Consider the following 11,896-nt stretch of genomic DNA (forward strand, 5'->3'; position numbering starts at 1 on the left):
CGCCGGCCCCGCCCACGCCCCCCGGCCCCGGCCCCGGCCCCGGCCCCGGCCCCGGCCCGCCGCGCAGCGCGGCCGGAACCGGCCGAGGAGGGTCTGGGGCTCCCGCTCTGCGCCGGGGCGCGAAGGGGCTCGGTGCCACCGCGGGCTCCTCCGAGCCGGCCCCCGGGCCTCTGCGGGGGCCGCCCGCGGGGTGCGGGCTGCGCCGAGAGCGGCTACCGGGCGCGGGGGGAGAGGCAGGCGTAGGAAAGACCCCGCTCCCTTGGCCCACCTGCACCCCTTCGTTCTGGTAACACCTCGCTTTCCCGTCACAGGGAACGGCTATGAAGTCAAGAGGTTAAATCGTGCAACAGCTCGAGATGGCTTACTTGTGCAAGGAAAAAAAATGTGCACGAGCTTTTCCTAAGCCACATATATTTGCACCACTGCTTCTTCCTACTCAAAAAAAGTGCAGTCCTGCAAAATCTCTTCTATTTGAAAAGAGAACAATTTGACATTGCTGTTACTAACAGATGCTTCCAAATGCAAACAGAGCAAATGCACCCCCTCTTTCCCACAGCAAAATAGAACGTGTCTCTGGGGTGGGCACAAGACGGGAACCCTGTGATGCTGCAGCCTTTCTGCTGCAGGAGAAGAAGGTTCGGAGGCTGCTCCAGCTTCTGAGCTTCCACAACAGCAGCTTTGGGCTGCTAGTACAACAGCCCAACATTCCTGTGGAAGCTGAGTAAGCTCGGTTTTGCTTAGCTAACGACTACAGAGTCGTTCTTCTGAAGCAAGCAGTGGAGTCATAGTGTACTGCCCGTGTGGGTTAGTGTCCCATAACCAAGGGGAAAAGCACGTCTGCCATCCTGCTCTTGTGCCTGAGCTCCAGCAACTAGCAAACTAGCTGTCCGATATAAAAGTTGACTAATGAGTTGGTAAGTGTATAGAAGCTGCGCTGTATCCCTCGGGTCTCTGCCGCTCCCTGGGGTGGTGGCCCAGCTCTGAGTTGTGACTAAAGCAAGCCCAGTGGCACCCACGTGTGTGTGAGTTTCTCCTTTAACAACAGCAATCGCTGGGGCTTATATGTAGGACCCCACCAGCCACCCCCCACCCCCCTCCGTGCCTTGTGCCGTGTTTTCCCCCCGCTGTTGTCTCTCCCTCGGTAACGGGGTGGAGGCACGGACAGGAAGAACCACGAACCACCCGACTGTTAAAGCCATCAGATGCAAAGGATTTAACGGCTCGAGCCACGCGGGTGCTTCGTGGTACGGAGGCAGCGCGTAATGGTGGCTGGGCTGCGAGTGGGCAAAGGGCAGAGCGAAGCGGACCCTGCAGCCGCAGCGAGCAGCTCCCGTGGCCGGGCGGTGTGAACTGGGCCGAGATCCCGGCCCGTGCTCAGCACCGGGTCGGTGGGGCGCTGCAGCCACCTGGCGGCCAGTTGTCAGTACTGCAGCAGCCTGGTTGGTGGAGCGCTGGTCACAGGGCCGTGATCACCAGGTTGCAGGCTCGTGCTCCATTCTTCTGATGCTTTCCAGTCTTTCTCTTGCCTGCTTCCTTATTTCTAGTGTTTTGGAATAAGTTCAGGGAGCTCTGTTTGCAACTGGTGGCAAGCTCTGGACAGAAGGAGTGCTCTCCCTTGCAGAGCGGGTAGCTGACTGAGGGAGGAGGAGAGCAAACCACCACGAGTCTCCAGTGATGCTGCACAAAGTCTTTAATGAGAAGGAGGAAATGCAGTGGCACAGAACAGACTCCAAGACACATGTCTGCAGGGTTCAGGGAGGTACAGAGGGAGAACGGCCCATTTCCCAAGGACAAACTCCACACAAAGCGCTTGCCTTTTCCCATTCTGCTCTAGCTGGTGGCAATCCCAGGCCACCAAGAGCAGTCCCTAACTCCAGCACCCTCCTCCCTCTCATCAGGAGATTCAGCAAAGTAGAAGAGAATGAGCCCTTTCTCGAGGGGCTCAGAGAAAACCAGTTTATGAGCCAGAGGAGACACGGCAGGGGTGGGGGGGGTGGGGGGTGCTGCCATACAGCGAGGAGCAGCGGGCACGGGTCCGTCCTGCCAGGTGGAATAAGGACACCCAGCCTGCCTTTAAGGCAAGGGAATGCTCGAGCTGCTGCAGGGTTTCTGTCTTCCTTCCCACTCCAAAGGGGGTGATCCGCCATCTTCAGCAGTTCAGACTGCAGCGGGGGATAGGCAGACACAGCCCTGACCCCCCCAGACCAAAGGAGCCCCCAGAAGAGATGGGAACCCCCCCAGCGCTGAGGGAGCTCCCAACAGCAGCTGACAGAGAGGATCCCACGGCCGTGCTCTGAGGGAAGGAGGTGAGGATGGGGCCCGGCAGGGTCACCACCACCGGGGAGGCCTCAATGGCCACGATCGAGTCTGCGCAGCGGGCGACACAGGGCTCACTGCAGCTGCTTGCAAGAGGGGTCGGGCCCGAAGCGCCGCAGGGGCGTGGAGGACAGGGTCTGAAGCAAGACATCTCTCGGTGAGGGAGGCAAAGCTGAAACACAGAGCAGGCAGTGAGCACGAACCTCGGTATCGGTCTGCCCTTCCTTTCCTCAGCTCTCTCCACGGACACACTTTGTTTTAAAAACGGACAGCATGCCTAGGTGTGCCACGACCCTCATTGTGCCCTGCAAGTGGCACGGCACGGGAAGGCTGACTCACTTTTGGAGTAGGAGCCAGCAGAGTGGGTTTCAAGCACCTGTGGAAAGACTGATCGTACCCCCATCTTATCCATACTCCAGAAAAAACACTGCACTGAAGAAGGTGCTGGATGCACTGGGGCATTTGGTTAGAGACCATCTGCTGGTGGCAGAAGTTCTGTTGGGCAGACCTCCCTGCTGCTGAGCCCCATTGATCCCCTTCTGCTGGAAAGAACCCCCCCTCTTCCCCAGCCAGCCCCATCAAAAGGGAAAGAGGTGACAGCCCTTAAAGAGTTCTATTGCAGGGCCAACATGAGGCAGCCCAGGGATCAACCTGAGCAGCCACCATGACAGCCGTTCAGCCCCACAGCGAGAGATGGAGCGGACTCAGGCTTACCTCGTTCGTCGAGGAAAGGGAGGCAAGAGAGGAGGATGCAGGGCCTGGAGCAGCGCAGGCTTTTATGCTGTGTCCCAGGGCCCTGGGGGGGCACTGACATTCCTTCCTCATGAAGCATCTGAAAACCCAGTAGTTATTGCTTGCTGAGGCCTTGCTGGTGATTAAGCCCTTGCCTCTTTCATCTGAAGTGTTTTGCTCCTGCTGCATATCGTCTAACATCAATATAATTAATTTGTGTCCAAACTTGCTAAGACCAATTGGCTTGGTGTTCTCAGGCTAGCTGTGCAGATATTTTAAGTGGCTTTCCATCACATGAGTTGTGTTCATTTTGTTGCTTTCTTCCTGGTGAGCTTGGCCACCAGTCATGGTGAAATTCAGCTATTAGGGACACCTCGAGTCAGTTCTCAAGCACGTTCGGGGCACGGCCTCAGTCTAAGCCTGGGAGACATCTCTCTCCTAGCGGGCCATTTAGGCTCACAGGTGATGGTGGGAGAAGAGATTCACATCTCCAGAGATGTAATAAAGCTCAATGGCACGGAAGGACCATTGTGGGTGGGAAGGAGGCCTCCTGTAGGCATGAGTGAAGGCCATGAGGGCCTTGCTTATTCTTATTGGGCTCTGCCACAGCCTGTTTTTTCTGTCTATGAGCCAGGGAACAAAGGCAGATTAATAATGGCGAAGAGTAGGCCTGAGGGTTAGGCAAGCCTCTCTCAAGTAATTTCTCCATGGGATCTCCAGAGTCATGCCCATGAAAACTTGTCCAGGCCCTCACACTTCTCCCAACCAGGGGTCGGGGCTCAGCCTGGGAAGTGCAGAGCCTGTCAGAAACAAGGACATCAATGCATAGGTGAGTGTTGCTTTTATTCAGGGGTACACAAGCCATTGAGCAGCCACTAAAAGGCAATGTCTTGGAAGACAGAAAATGTAGGACATTGCAGAGAAGCACCAGTTGATTAAGAATGGTGCTAAAGCATGTAGAAATGGCCTTAAAGAAAACAGCACTTGGGGCTTGAGCTCTGGTATCCCTGGCAGCTCTGAGGCTGGGGCACCGTGTCCACTGAAGTCCATAGCACCATGATTCATCTCTGTGGTGAGGTCAGGGATTTTCCCAACTCTTCCACATCACAATGACTTCCAGGTGCTCTGGAAGACTGATCTGATGTCCCTTTGTAGTTTGAAATGCATGGAAGGGGCCATCTCATTCCTGACCCAGGAAAAAAAGAGTCAGAAGCTTTTAGGTCCCTGCCCTGAGCCTCTCCTCAAAAGCAGGCCATTGAGACCTTTGGCCTCCGGGATGACCTTGCTGAGCAAAACAGGCCAATTTGGGTGTGGGTCTCTTCCGGAGAAGGATGCGGGCATCTTTTTGATCACAAAACCAGGATGTGGTAGAGCCTGATGAGCGTAAGCAAGGTCCTCATGGCCATCATTCCTGCCCACAGGGGCTTCCTTCCAGCCCACGATGGACTTTCCTTGCCATTTTGCGTCGCCACATACCTAGTGAGATGAGTCTCTTCTCCTTCATTCTACTGAACATCAGTATGATTGATCTTTGACCCATTTTCATACGGCCAATTAACGCCCAGGTCTTCAGGCTAGCAAACAAGGAGATTTTCAGTGGATTTGCCTTTGTCACTTTGCCTTTTTCATGGTCAGCATGGCCACCAGTCACAGTCATTCTCCTGTATGGGAATGTGCAGTCTTCATGTCCACCTTGAACTTACTCATGGTATACAACGACTTGTGGGGAGCCATGTCTCCCAGGTTTAGCATGAGTGCCTGCCCTGAAAACACTTGAGAGCTGACTTGATGTGTCCCTCATAGCGGAATTTGATTGTGACTGGCGGCCATGCTGACCATGAAAAAGGCAAAGTGACAAAGGCAAATCCACTGAAAATCTCCTTGTTTGCTAGCCTGAAGACCTGGGCGTTAATTGGCCGTATGAAAATGGGTCAAAGATCAATCATACTGATGTTCAGTAGAATGAAGGAGAAGAGACTCATCTCACTAGGTATGTGGCGACGCAAAATGGCAAGGAAAGTCCATCGTGGGCTGGAAGGAAGCCCCTGTGGGCAGGAATGATGGCCATGAGGACCTTGCTTACGCTCATCAGGCTCTACCACATCCTGGTTTTGTGATCAAAAAGATGCCCGCATCCTTCTCCGGAAGAGACCCACACCCAAATTGGCCTGTTTTGCTCAGCAAGGTCATCCCGGAGGCCAAAGGTCTCAATGGCCTGCTTTTGAGGAGAGGCTCAGGGCAGGGACCTAAAAGCTTCTGACTCTTTTTTTCCTGGGTCAGGAATGAGATGGCCCCTTCCATGCATTTCAAACTACAAAGGGACATCAGATCAGTCTTCCAGAGCACCTGGAAGTCATTGTGATGTGGAAGAGTTGGGAAAATCCCTGACCTCACCACAGAGATGAATCATGGTGCTATGGACTTCAGTGGACACGGTGCCCCAGCCTCAGAGCTGCCAGGGATACCAGAGCTCAAGCCCCAAGTGCTGTTTTCTTTAAGGCCATTTCTACATGCTTTAGCACCATTCTTAATCAACTGGTGCTTCTCTGCAATGTCCTACATTTTCTGTCTTCCAAGACATTGCCTTTTAGTGGCTGCTCAATGGCTTGTGTACCCCTGAATAAAAGCAACACTCACCTATGCATTGATGTCCTTGTTTCTGACAGGCTCTGCACTTCCCAGGCTGAGCCCCGACCCCTGGTTGGGAGAAGTGTGAGGGCCTGGACAAGTTTTCATGGGCATGACTCTGGAGATCCCATGGAGAAATTACTTGAGAGAGGCTTGCCTAACCCTCAGGCCTACTCTTCGCCATTATTAATCTGCCTTTGTTCCCTGGCTCATAGACAGAAAAAACAGGCTGTGGCAGAGCCCAATAAGAATAAGCAAGGCCCTCATGGCCTTCACTCATGCCTACAGGAGGCCTCCTTCCCACCCACAATGGTCCTTCCGTGCCATTGAGCTTTATTACATCTCTGGAGATGTGAATCTCTTCTCCCACCATCACCTGTGAGCCTAAATGGCCCGCTAGGAGAGAGATGTCTCCCAGGCTTAGACTGAGGCCGTGCCCCGAACGTGCTTGAGAACTGACTCGAGGTGTCCCTAATAGCTGAATTTCACCATGACTGGTGGCCAAGCTCACCAGGAAGAAAGCAACAAAATGAACACAACTCATGTGATGGAAAGCCACTTAAAATATCTGCACAGCTAGCCTGAGAACACCAAGCCAATTGGTCTTAGCAAGTTTGGACACAAATTAATTATATTGATGTTAGACGATATGCAGCAGGAGCAAAACACTTCAGATGAAAGAGGCAAGGGCTTAATCACCAGCAAGGCCTCAGCAAGCAATAACTACTGGGTTTTCAGATGCTTCATGAGGAAGGAATGTCAGTGCCCCCCCAGGGCCCTGGGACACAGCATAAAAGCCTGCGCTGCTCCAGGCCCTGCATCCTCCTCTCTTGCCTCCCTTTCCTCGACGAACGAGGTAAGCCTGAGTCCGCTCCATCTCTCGCTGTGGGCTGAACGGCTGTCATGGTGGCTGCTCAGGTTGATCCCTGGGCTGCCTCATGTTGGCCCTGCAATAGAACTCTTTAAGGGCTGTCACCTCTTTCCCTTTTGATGGGGCTGGCTGGGGAAGAGGGGGGGTTCTTTCCAGCAGAAGGGGATCAATGGGGCTCAGCAGCAGGGAGGTCTGCCCAACAGAACTTCTGCCACCAGCAGATGGTCTCTAACCAAATGCCCCAGTGCATCCAGCACCTTCTTCAGTGCCAGTGTTTTTTCTGGAGTATGGATAAGATGGGGGTACGATCAGTCTTTCCACAGGTGCTTGAAACCCACTCTTGCTGGCTCCTACTCCAAAAGTGAGTCAGCCTTCCCGTGCCGTGCCACTTGCAGGGCACAATGAGGGTCGTGGCACACCTAGGCACGCTGTCCGTTTTTAAAACAAAGTGTGTCCGTGGAGAGAGCTGAGGAAAGGAAGGGCAGACCGATACGAGGTTCGTGCTCACTGCCTGCTCTGTGTTTCAGCTTTGCCTCCCTCACCGAGAGATGTCTTGCTTCAGACCCTGTCCTCCACGCCCCTGCGGCGCTTCGGGCCCGACCCCTCTTGCAAGCAGCTGCAGTGAGCCCTGTGTCGCCCGCCTGCGCAGACTCGATCGTGGCCATTGAGGCCTCCCCGGTGGTGGTGACCCTGCCGGCCCCATCCTCACCTCCTTCCCTCAGAGCACGGCCGTGGGATCCTCTCTGTCAGCTGCTCGTTGGGAGCTCCCTCAGCGCTGGGGGGGTTCCCATCTCTTCTGGGGGCTCCTTTGGTTCTGGGGGGGTCAGGGCTGATGTCTGCCTATCCCCCGCTGCAGGTCTGAACTGCTGAAGATGGCGGATCACCCCCTTTGGAGTGGGAAGGAAGACAGAGAAACCCTGCAGCAGCTCGAGCATTCCCTTGCCTTAAAGGCAGGCTGGGTGTCCTTATTCCACCTGGCAGGACGGACCCGTGCCCGCTGCTCCTCGCTGTATGGCAGCACCCCCCACCCCCCCACCCCTGCCGTGTCTCCTCTGGCTCATAAACTGGTCTTCTCTGAGCCCCTCGAGAAAGGGCTCATTCTCTTCTACTTTGCTGAATCTCCTGATGAGAGGGAGGGAGGGTGCTGGAGTTAGGGACTGCTCTTGGTGGCCTGGGATTGCCACCAGCTAGAGCAGAATGGGAAAAGGCAAGCGCTTTGTGTGGAGTTTGTCCTTGGGAAATGGGCCGTTCTCCCTCTGTACCTCCCTGAACCCTGCAGACATGTGTCTTGGAGTCTGTTCTGTGCCACTGCATTTCCTCCTTCTCATTAAAGACTTTGTGCAGCATCACTGGAGACTCGTGGTGGTTTTGTTCTCCTCCTCCCTCAGTCAGCTACCCGCTCTCTGCAAGGGGAGAGCACTCCTTCTGTCCAGAGCTTGCCACCAGTTGCAAACAGAGCTCCCTGAACTTATTCCAAAACACTAGAAATAAGGAAGCAGGCAAGAGAAAGACTGGAAAGCATCAGAAGAATGGAGCACGAGCCTGCAACCTGGTGATCACGGCCCTGTGACCAGCGCTCCACCAACCAGGCTGCTGCAGTACTGACAACTGGCCGCCAGGTGGCTGCAGCGCCCCACCGACCCGGTGCTGAGCACGGGCCGGGATCTCGGCCCAGTTCACACCGCCCGGCCACGGGAGCTGCTCGCTGCGGGTGCAGGGTCCGCTTCGCTCTGCCCTTTGCCCACTCGCAGCCCAGCCACCATTACGCGCTGCCTCCGTACCACGAAGCACCCGCGTGGCTCGAGCCGTTAAATCCTTTGCATCTGATGGCTTTAACAGTCGGGTGGTTCGTGGTTCTTCCTGTCCGTGCCTCCACCCCGTTACCGAGGGAGAGACAACAGCGGGGGGGAAAACACGGCACAAGGCACGGAGGGGGGTGGGGGGTGGCTGGTGGGGTCCTACATATAAGCCCCAGCGATTGCTGTTGTTAAAGGAGAAACTCACACACACGTGGGTGCCACTGGGCTTGCTTTAGTCACAACTCAGAGCTGGGCCACCACCCCAGGGAGCGGCAGAGACCCGAGGGATACAGCGCAGCTTCTATACACTTACCAACTCATTAGTCAACTTTTATATCGGACAGCTAGTTTGCTAGTTGCTGGAGCTCAGGCACAAGAGCAGGATGGCAGACGTGCTTTTCCCCTTGGTTATGGGACACTAACCCACACGGGCAGTACACTATGACTCCACTGCTTGCTTCAGAAGAACGACTCTGTAGTCGTTAGCTAAGCAAAACCGAGCTTACTCAGCTTCCACAGGAATGTTGGGATGTTTGTACAGCAGCCCAAAGCTGCTGTTGTGGAAGCTCAGAAGCTGGAGCAGCCTCCGAACCTTCTTCTCCTGCAGCAGAAAGGCTGCAGCATCACAGGGTTCCCGTCTTGTGCCCACCCCAGAGACACGTTCTATTTTGCTGTGGGAAAGAGGGGGTGCATTTGCTCTGTTTGCATTTGGAAGCATCTGTTAGTAACAGCAATGTCAAATTGTTCTCTTTTCAAATAGAAGAGATTTTGCAGGACTGCACTTTTTTTGAGTAGGAAGAAGCAGTGGTGCAAATATATGTGGCTTAGGAAAAGCTCGTGCACATTTTTTTTCCTTGCACAAGTAAGCCATCTCGAGCTGTTGCACGATTTAACCTCTTGACTTCATAGCCGTTCCCTGTGACGGGAAAGCGAGGTGTTACCAGAACGAAGGGGTGCAGGTGGGCCAAGGGAGCGGGGTCTTTCCTACGCCTGCCTCTCCCCCCCGCGCCCGGTAGCCGCTCTCGGCGCAGCCCGCACCCCGCGGGCGGCCCCCGCAGAGGCCCGGGGGCCGGCTCGGAGGAGCCCGCGGTGGCACCGAGCCCCTTCGCGCCCCGGCGCAGAGCGGGAGCCCCAGACCCTCCTCGGCCGGTTCCGCCGCGCTGCGCGGCGGGCCGGGGCCGGGGCCGGGGCCGGGGCCGGGGGGCGTGGGCGGGGCCGGCGGCCGTGGGCGTAGGAAGGTGGGTTTATTTCCGGCCACGCGGCGCCCTGGAGCGGCTGTGGCGGTGCGGGGCCTTCCCCGGGAGCCTGGAAGGCTTTCGGGCCGGGACGTGCGGCGGCGCGCTGGGTGAGCGGGCGGGGCTGAGGGCGGCCGGGGCCCGCGGGCGAGCCCGGGCCCGGGCCTCGCCGGGGGGCAGCGGCCGGCCGGGGGGGGCGTGGCGGGCCGGCGCTCGGCGCGGCGGGGAGCGCCTGGTGGCGGCTGGGGCGGCCCGGGACCGGCGGGGCTGCCGGCGGTTCTCGACTCCCCGGCAGTGACGGTGGTCAGCGGGCTCCTCACGGTGCTGCTTTTTTTTTTTTTTTTTTCTCGGCGCCCCCCCGCGCGCCCCCCCCCCCCCCCCCGCCGCCTCCGGGCTGCCCGGGCAGCCGCCGCAGCAGCTCTGCGCGGGGCTTCGTCTTTCCCCCAGCCGCTGGCCGCGGCCGTGGCAGCGGGCTGGGGCTGCCGGCCCCCGCGGGCCGCAGAGGCTGCCTTGGGCCTGCTGTAACGCTGTCGCAGGGGGGTGGCTCAGGCGCCTCTTCCCGCCGTCTGCAGGCGAGAGAAAGAAAAGGAAGCCGGCGGTGGGATCCCCACCCCTCGCCCCCGATTGCTGGTTTCTCTAAAAAGCATTACAAAACGGCAAGCGCTTAGCTACCGGGGAGGGCTGGGAGGTGTCTCGCTGATCCTGTGTCTTGACACAGGCAAGCTCCTGGGCCAGAGCAGCCGAAGGGGAGAGGCCTTTTGATTTGCTTCCGAGTGAAACGGGGCTCTTGTTTTTTCTTTGTACCTAGGTTCATCCGGAACCGTACGCTGACAAGTCAAGGGGAGCTAAACTGGAGGTCAGTCTAGATGTTACTTTTCCACATATGCCTTGTGCTTGTGAGTCAGACTGCTGACTGTGGAGGGATAACGTCTGTAGCTGCCGAGGGCCCGCGAGGTCCTCGAGTGTGCCCGCTGCTTCAGAGTGCTGCGCTGCTGCTTGGGCAGCAGACTGGGAGGAATTGGTGGTCGCTCGTGGTTACGCAGCCAGGCCTGCTGGGCGCTTAAACCAGCGCGCCCAGTCGGGCAGTATTATTTTTCTGGATTGTAAACGAGCCTGAGGTATAAACCCACTTTACCTTTCTGCATGGCGGTGTACTTTGTCAGAGAGCTCAGCCGTACTGACAGAGCTGGCACAGAGTTCCCTTGGGACTCCAGATTTGACTGCCTTGTTGAAAGGCTCGAGAGCCTGCTTTGGAAGTCACTTGGCAAGGCACAGCTTTGCCGTGGTTTTTGTACTTGAATTGTGACTGTAATGCCAATGCCACGGGTTAGCCTTTCTCCAGGAGAAGTTTATAAAAGCAGAACGAGCGTTAAGAATCTGATTACCTTTTAACTAAATTCAAAACAAAGTTTTGTGGGATGAAGTGACTGGAAGTGCTGCAAGTCTGACTGGGTATTACTGCCGTGCACGTTATCTGCCTGTCTACCGATCGTTCCTGCCTCTTGTTCTGTTGTGGTAATGCGCTGGGCTCTAGATGGTAGTGCATCTTGACTTCCTCCTGACCCCCCGAGTTGTTATCGGTCTTTGCCTTCCTCACGTTTAACAGGGCGTGGGAAGGCCAGAGAGACTGGAAGCCTCGGCCGTTGTGTGCGGAGAAGCTGTCAGCCTTCTAAGAGAGCGTGTAGCCGGCGAGCGCATCGTGGTGCTTCGATACCGAGCTGACAGCACAGGCCTCAATCTTTTTTTGTGAAAAGGGATCAGCGGGAAATGTGTTGATGTTGAAGGGGGAAAGGTGGCGGGGGAAGAGGTAGGAGGCAGCTTTCAACCAATTTTAGTCTTAACTCCTGTGTTCCTGAAGATGGTTCTGGGCTTTGAGGGGTTTGCTTTTGGCTTTTTGCCCTAAGCGCGTCTACCTTTCAGGGTAGCGCTTTCTTGGAAGTGGGAAACGGTCCTTCTGGGACACCAAACCCTGTACCCGAGAGGGCCATCTAGCCTGCTGCATCGTGCGTTTTATTCCCTGTAGGTCACTTGGCCCTAGCGGTACACGCTCTCCCGGTTTGGCACATTTTTACCCTGCTGGCTGAAAGGTTCTGTCTTTGCACTTCCTCAGCTTGCCGCAGGCCGTAACACTTGCGTGTTCATAGACCGCTTTCCTTGCTCGCTGCTTTCAGATTTGAGCATCGATGCCATGGACGTAGCAGGCGAGCAGCAGCTGGACGTAGAGCACAAGCCGATTAAACAACGCTTGGATAAAGCTGCCAATCGTGTGACTCCAGAAGCAGAGAGACACGGTAAGATGCTATTCTGCCATTGTT

The 11,896-nt window shown here is 56.3% G+C and overlaps 1 long non-coding RNA gene across 3 annotated transcripts in view; it reads left to right on the top strand.

The window, feature by feature from the left end:
- Window positions 1-9,571: 9,571 nt before the first annotated feature.
- Window positions 9,572-11,896, top strand: part of LOC114011365 (uncharacterized) — an 18,991-nt gene continuing 16,666 nt past the window's right edge. For 2 of the 3 annotated variants that reach the window (XR_008748499.1, XR_008748504.1), the window contains exons 1-3: window positions 9,572-9,691; window positions 10,390-10,437; window positions 11,753-11,872. This is a non-coding gene — a long non-coding RNA (uncharacterized LOC114011365). Of the gene's footprint in view, window positions 9,692-10,389; window positions 10,438-11,187; window positions 11,389-11,752; window positions 11,873-11,896 lie in introns of all 3 variants that reach the window. The other variant, XR_008748500.1, reaches the window with a different exon arrangement.

Source organism: Falco peregrinus, chromosome 1 (genome assembly GCF_023634155.1).
Source record: "Falco peregrinus isolate bFalPer1 chromosome 1, bFalPer1.pri, whole genome shotgun sequence".
Classification (NCBI taxonomy): domain Eukaryota; kingdom Metazoa; phylum Chordata; class Aves; order Falconiformes; family Falconidae; genus Falco; species Falco peregrinus.